General features: G+C 41.9%; 1 protein-coding gene across 1 annotated transcript in view; it reads left to right on the top strand.

The window, feature by feature from the left end:
• Positions 1-6,814, top strand: part of LOC130700110 (zinc finger protein 503-like) — a 34,818-nt gene that overhangs the window by 18,516 nt on the left and 9,488 nt on the right. The window lies entirely within an intron of this gene.

Below are 6,814 nucleotides of genomic sequence, written 5' to 3'. Positions count from 1 at the left end.
TATCAACATATTTTTTTTTTAATTTATTATTATTATTATTCCCCTCTTTATTCGTGTTGACGTGGCGAGGCTATTCGGCACGGAACGTACTGGCGGCATGTGCGCAATTAAAAATGGAAATGACACAGCTATCAAATCATACCGGGGGTCAGTCTGTGTTTTTTTTTTATTATTATTATTATTCTTTACGACGGCACACGGCTAATAAATCAATAAAAAAATAAAAATAAAAATCAATAAAAGGGAATGTGATATGCGATATGAAGACAACGGCGAATGATGAATGACTGGCCAAAGCGGCAAAACATCAAAACGTTGATTCCTTGATCCAAGCGCCGCAATCGTCTCTCTTCCTCTTTCTCCCTATACATGTCATTTCTTTTCCCTTTTTTTTGTTTTTTTTTTTTTTTTTTTTTTTTTTTATGTTTTTATATAAGCGCTTGTCGGTACATTATACACAAATCACATGCGAAAGGATGGACGGGCGGCGGAATAAAAAGAAAAGAGCATCAAAAGGAGAGGGAACGGCCGCCTTGTCGCCGCGTTTATTGCCCCCACTTTAGCCCGGCGTTTTGTTCTGCCCGCTGCCCGTCTTGCGTCTCTATATCGTCAGCCGATTGCAACGCAGAGGGGTGTGGTGATTTATGCCTTATCTTTTCTTTTCTTTTTTTTTTTTTTTTTCCTTATTTCTTTTTCGGGGTTTTAAACATTCCGCAGTTTTGGTGGACGAGAAACAAAAAAATAAGTGGGAGGAGGGCGAAATGATCTCGTAAATAATGAAATCAAATGAAAATGAAAGGGATAACGGTTCAAGAAAAAAAAAAAAAAAAAAAAAAAAGGTGAAGCGCCGTTGTGGCGGGTCTTGAAAGGCAGCCGACTGGGCCCATCAAGCCCACCAAGGGGATGCTGGGGACTGGCTTCAATTTATGACTCTTGAATCGTCTTTTCGTAAATTTTATTCGTTCTGCCCCACCATCTATTGAACAGCGAGGCCGGATGGGGGGGGTTTCACTGCTGATTGCACCCTCCCCCCCCCCCTTTTTTTTTTTTTTTAATTCTTAAAAAGAAATATATGTTTCCTGGTGTATGCAAATGTTTCGAAAGAAAACTTTCTCTTTTTTTTTTTTTTTTTTCCGAGTAGAGCCGTGTAACAAATTTGATTCACGACGGGAAAGAGAGAGAGAGAGAAAAAGAAAAAAAGAAAAAAAAAGGAGCTAGTCAACAAAACGACGGGCAGCCCATTCAACAACTCGTCGTTTGTTTTCCAAACGGAAATTATGGATTTCTTCTTCTTTTTCTCACAGTCACCGCCAGTTCTTTGGAAAAAGTAGTTATTTATTTGATGCGAGCCATGTCGCTGAAACATCAACTGGAAAGAAAAATGGCCAAATGATTTATCTTTAGCCATTTTTTTTTTTTTTCTTTCCTCCAGTCTTTTGTCTTGTTCGATTCTCCCGCTGAGCTGGTGCCCAGTCATTTTGCGCGCTAGACGTTCTATTACTCTATTAGGCATTTTTTTTTTTTTCTGATGCAAAAGGAATGCCGCATTTTATTTATTTTTTTTTTTTCTTTCTTTCTTCTATGCCCTACTTTGGCCATTTGCAATGGGAAAAGGATTCATCATTTCAGGGGTTTTTATTTTATTTTATTTTACGGTGGCGGATGTTGTCTATAGCGGCCATCCATCTTCTGACGTGAATGTACTTCTTTTTATTATTATTCTTCGTCTTTCGTTGTGTGCAACGTCTCGATGATGGATGGACGCACGAAATTGAACCTTTTTTCCCGTCCACGTCCGGGGGGGGGGGGGGGGGGGTAGTTGTCCACCAAAACACATCCGTCTCTCCGGCTTCGAAAGACTCGTCGCAACCAAACCGATTAGCGATGTTTCGTCATTATTGAGACTACTCACCCGAAAATGACTGGCCTACGTGGAAACGCATTGACGCTTAGAATAGGGGGGGGGGGGACAACAAAAAAAAAAGGCCGACTGATTTATTACAACTCGTCCGACATGTCGCTGATATGTACGCACACACAAACTTTTTCGGCCTGAGGAGACGTGCCATAAAAGAAATGGTGCTCGAATTTTTTGGCCGGTCGAGTGGCTGTGAATCAAATGGCGACAGGACAATATGACGATGACACGTTGGTGCTAGTTGAATGTGGCGCCCTTTTTAGCCACACGAGTGTGTGCGAGCCATCACCGACGTCTCTCTAATACGATTCACAGAAAAAAAAAAAAAAAGCCAAGACGAAGGAGCAATAATCGTAAAACGAACCGAAATAAATGGATCTCCTCTTCAAAAAAAACAAAACAAAAAAAAACAACAAAAAAGTCGTCCAAATCTCAAGAAAAACGGAAGATTTATAGCACCCAATAGGTTTTTGCCATCAGCTTGTGATAGTCGACGCCGCCGTTCATATTTTTGCGACTTTTTTTTTCTTTTTTTCCTTATCCACGGGGTAGGTGGAGGGGAGGCCAATAGATTTGTGTACCGAGACAGTTGCAACCATTAGAGAAAGACATGGACTCTGAAAAAAAAAAAAAAGCCGGCACGTCTATCCACTTCTGCTTTGACTCCCATCTCACCCTCCACACACACACACAGACACACACACACACAGACACACACACGACCAAGTTGATGTGTGTGACGGGCACCAGCAGCAGCAGCAGCAGTTGAAACGATGTTGTATACATGGCGGCGTTTAGCCCATCAAGTAGACCTTCTTTCTGTGTATGTGCGTATGTGTTTTGCTGTTGGCCCATTAGCCGCAAAGTGTCTGCCGACGAGCCCATCACCAAAACAGGACGTTGACTGTGCCCCCCCCCCCCCCCCCCCCTTTTTTTTTTTCTTTGTACCAACACGTTTTTTTTTTTTTTGAGAAATGAAATTGTTGGTTGTAACCACGCCCTTTGCACTTAATTCTGGAGTAGGGAGGGAGGAGGAGTACCAATAAGACATCAATCGAATTGGGGATGCAACCGCGACGCACGAGGGAGGCATTTTTTTTTTTTTTTTTTTTTTAAAATCCAAATTCGAAAAAAAAGAGGCCGCCAACAACACTGACGGTGTGTTTGATCTCGTTTGATTGATGCCGATGTTGGCCAGTTATGTATCAATAACAATGTATCGTCTTTTGAAACGTGACTTGTAGAAATAGTCCGAAAGGACGCATTCAAAAAAAAAAAAAAAAAAAAAAAGGGGGCTGATTTGAAAGAAAAGGGCCTTCAAAAGAGAAAAAAAAAAGAAAAAAAGAAAAAGAAAAAGAAAAAAAGCGTAAATCATGTGGTGAGCGGAAGAAAAAAGGCGAGTGCTGTGAGCGGCGGCAAGCAGCCGACAACAGCCCATTTACACGCACGTAACATAAACATCTAGTCAACTATATAGTATGTTACCCCCATGAAAAGAAAAACTTGCTACCAGTAACATGGGTCGTTTCTCTGCATTTTCCCCTTCTATTTTCGAAAGAAAAGTTGTGTGTATAAATAATAGTAATAGATGTGGGCAGCTTAACAGCTCGACAGGGGCACACACACATAAGACTGGCGGTGGTGGGTTAGTATTCAACGAGGAATGATAAACCATCGTTTTCTCTCTGTACCCGTCGTCGTAATTCATTGCGGGAGGGCTTTTTTTTTTTCTAGTCCTCTTAAAATGGCCACCAAACACGGCACATTTTTGCTCCTTTTTTTTTTTTTGTTTTTTTTTTTTTTGTTTTTACGACCCAACTCTGCGTCGGATGTTTTGCCTACGTCTGTTTCGTCACGAAAATAATGCCGCGCTTTAGAGAGAACTAACCGACGTGTCATCGTCAGTTCGGGTGGGTGGATGAGGGATTTCCGGCAGAAGCTTTCAACATGTCAATTGTGTGTGTGTGTCTAGATTTGATTTCCTCTCGTGTCCTCCCTCTTCTTTCCCGCGTGTCTTTTTCATCGTGTCTGTGTGTGTGTGTGTGTGTGTGTGTGTGTGTGTGTAAAGAGCCGAGTAGATAAGGCAAAAGAGGAGCCGGGTAGGAGTCACGAAAGTAGGAGCACGTCAAAATAAGCTGTTGGTCCCATTTTCGGGCCGAATGCAACGTATGGGGAAAAAGGACGGGCTGCGATGACGCCTGAATCTGACAGCTTCTTTCTGCCTAGCAAAACACATTCAGCCGTTTGGTTTGATAATGGACCCCTGGTCCCTTTGGTTTTTTTCTGGTCTATTCTTCAACAGCCGTCTGACAACTGTCACCTGTCGTATAGGCCAATGCTTTGTCCCTTTTCATTGACGTGGCACAACAGACGCGTAAGAACAAAGTCCGTCGGTGGCGCCGCCTCGCTTGCCACATCCACCTCTTACTGTTGCCGCACTAGACGATTCTCCAAACTCTGTTATTAACTTTTTTCGACTCTCCTTCTCATTTTGTTTCCACCGTCGACAAGATGTCGCTCTCTCTCTTTTTCTCTCTCTTTCTCTCTCTCTTTCTCTCTCTCAAAATGGAACCGCCCTCTATCAAATGGCGTTGCTCCTGTTTGATTAAAAATCTCTTTCAAAACACTTGGGCGTCGTTTTTTGCTTTTTTTTCTTCTTTTTTTTTTTCTTAAAAAAAAAAGGTGGCCCATCATTACGACCGTTTCATCATCGTTTTGCGCCACCGTCGTCAGCAGCTCCTTATCGCCATCGTAAATGTGTTTTTTTTTTTTTTTTTTTTCGTGGGATGCGCGCGCGAGACGCCTTTTTTTTTTTTTAAATTTTTAAATTTTGAAAAACGTTGGTGGATGTGCGGTAGGAGATGACGTGTTGTACCGTGCCATTATTTCAAGTCTTGTGAAAATGGCGACTAAGTATAGAGACGACATTGTTGAAATCGTTTTTATCTGCTTGAATGCGCTGCAAATTGTTAGTCCACACGCCGACGTTCTCGTTTCCTTCCAATCTGTCCGCCAATGGCCATGAAAAAAAAGAAAAAAAAAAAAAAAGATTTTCATTGTCGGAAATCGTCACCGGAATCATTTCGTGTCTTCCTTCTCTCCTTTTTTTTTTTTTTTCTTTTTTCGAACTGGAATCGTCAATAAACGTCTAGGAAATTGCTCATAAAAAAAAATATTTCCAAAAAAAAAAAACTAAATACAAGTGCAATAAAATAAAAGAAAAACAAAAGACGAAATGATATTTTTCCATGGCAATAAAGACAATAAATTGTGTTGCGTCTAGAGACTGAAAAGTTAGAGTAGGTGCGGTCTATATAATCATTGTAATCACAGACTGTATCCATTTTTGCCTTTTTCAAGTTATGATTAGAAATTGGTGTACACTGTAATAAATGCGCCCGTTCAAAAGTCGACATCAAAAACGAAGGGATCAAAAAAAAAAAAGAAAATGTTTTCACTTTTTTTGGGGGGGAGGGGGGGGGGGGATTTTGGCCGTGTGCCTGTCAACTCGAATGGATTGACATCGTCGGACAATGAAAGTGACAGGGCGGCAGCTCGTCAACGTCTTCAATGCCATTTTGACAGGTGATCAGAGCCAACCCTCAAATGACATTATTTGTCATAGATTTTCATTCACGTGATTGGCAATTCTCTTTTTCCCCCACCCAAAAAAAAAAAAAAAAAAAAAAAAAAAAAAAACCTGTCTCCGCCTCCTCTTCTATTTTTTTTTTTTTTTTTTTTTTTGTTTGTGTTTAAAAAAGGAAAATATTTTCAGTCCACGTCACGTGATTGTGTGTGCCGCTGTGTGGTAATTGAGCGTGTCATGAAGAGAAGGGGAGTTTGGGTGGAGTGGGGGAGAGCTGTCACCTCCCTTTTTTTTTTTTTTTTTTTTTTTTTTTTTCCTTTCCCCCTCTCGTACGCCAGACACGCACGCCGAGCCCAGTCAAGCAGACAATGAACGATGTCGTCGTCGTCGTTGATAAACAGCTGACAGCTACCAGTTCTCCCTTCTTCTCCTTATATCTTTGGCTTTGCTCGTCGTGTGTGTGTGTGTGTGTGTGTGTGTGTCTATCCTTCAGTCAACAAGACAAGGCAAGCCAATAGCCGCTCCTCTTTTCGTTTCCTTTTAAAAGAAGAAGAAGAAGAAGAAGAAGTAGAAGAAGAAGAAGCAGAAGCAGAAGAAGAAGAGACAGGCAGCTATATACAAACACGACTTGTAGGAAGACAGGAGGTCATGGATGTGGAGAGGAGCTGTCGCTTTCCATGACGTCCATCATCCATCGCCATCATCATCAACGTCCTCCTCTTCTACCTCCCCCCTAACATCCTCCTCATATTGGCTCCTATCTCTTCTTCTCTTTTTTTTTTTTTTTTTTTTTTCTTTTTGTTTGGCATAGGACGGCGGGACGTGACTCTTTCACGGAGGAGGACCCAAGCCGTAGGGGGAATGAGGGGGGGGGGGGGAAATGCCAAGGAGCCGCGACGGCAGATGTTGATCTTACACACAAGCGTAGAGGGAGGAGGAGATAAGGAGCGCCCAAGTGCCGACATACACAAGAACGTTTTTTTTTTTCCTTTTTTTTTTTTTTTTTTTTTTTCTGAACGTAGATGACGACAAGCGGCGCTTCTTGCACACAACCAGTTTGACTAGAGAAGAGAGAGAGAGAGAGAAAGAAGAGGAGTGACATTGATCAAGTAGAGTCAGCTGAGAGGCTTGTTACTCAACAGGAGCAGCAGACCTGATTTATGAAAGACGGATGCTCGATGGTGTCGCAGTTTCATTTCTTTTCCTTCGACATTTGGCGTTGGTCCGATCGTGAAATGCTATCGTCACGCGGCTTTAGGTGGCCGCTGCAAAACGATGAAAGGTGCGGTCATTGACGAGCTCATTTTTTT

Source organism: Daphnia carinata, chromosome 8, assembly GCF_022539665.2.
Source record: "Daphnia carinata strain CSIRO-1 chromosome 8, CSIRO_AGI_Dcar_HiC_V3, whole genome shotgun sequence".
NCBI lineage: Eukaryota > Metazoa > Arthropoda > Branchiopoda > Diplostraca > Daphniidae > Daphnia > Daphnia carinata.
Note: the sequence above shows the minus strand (reverse complement) of the source record. Positions and strands in the feature narration are given on the sequence as shown.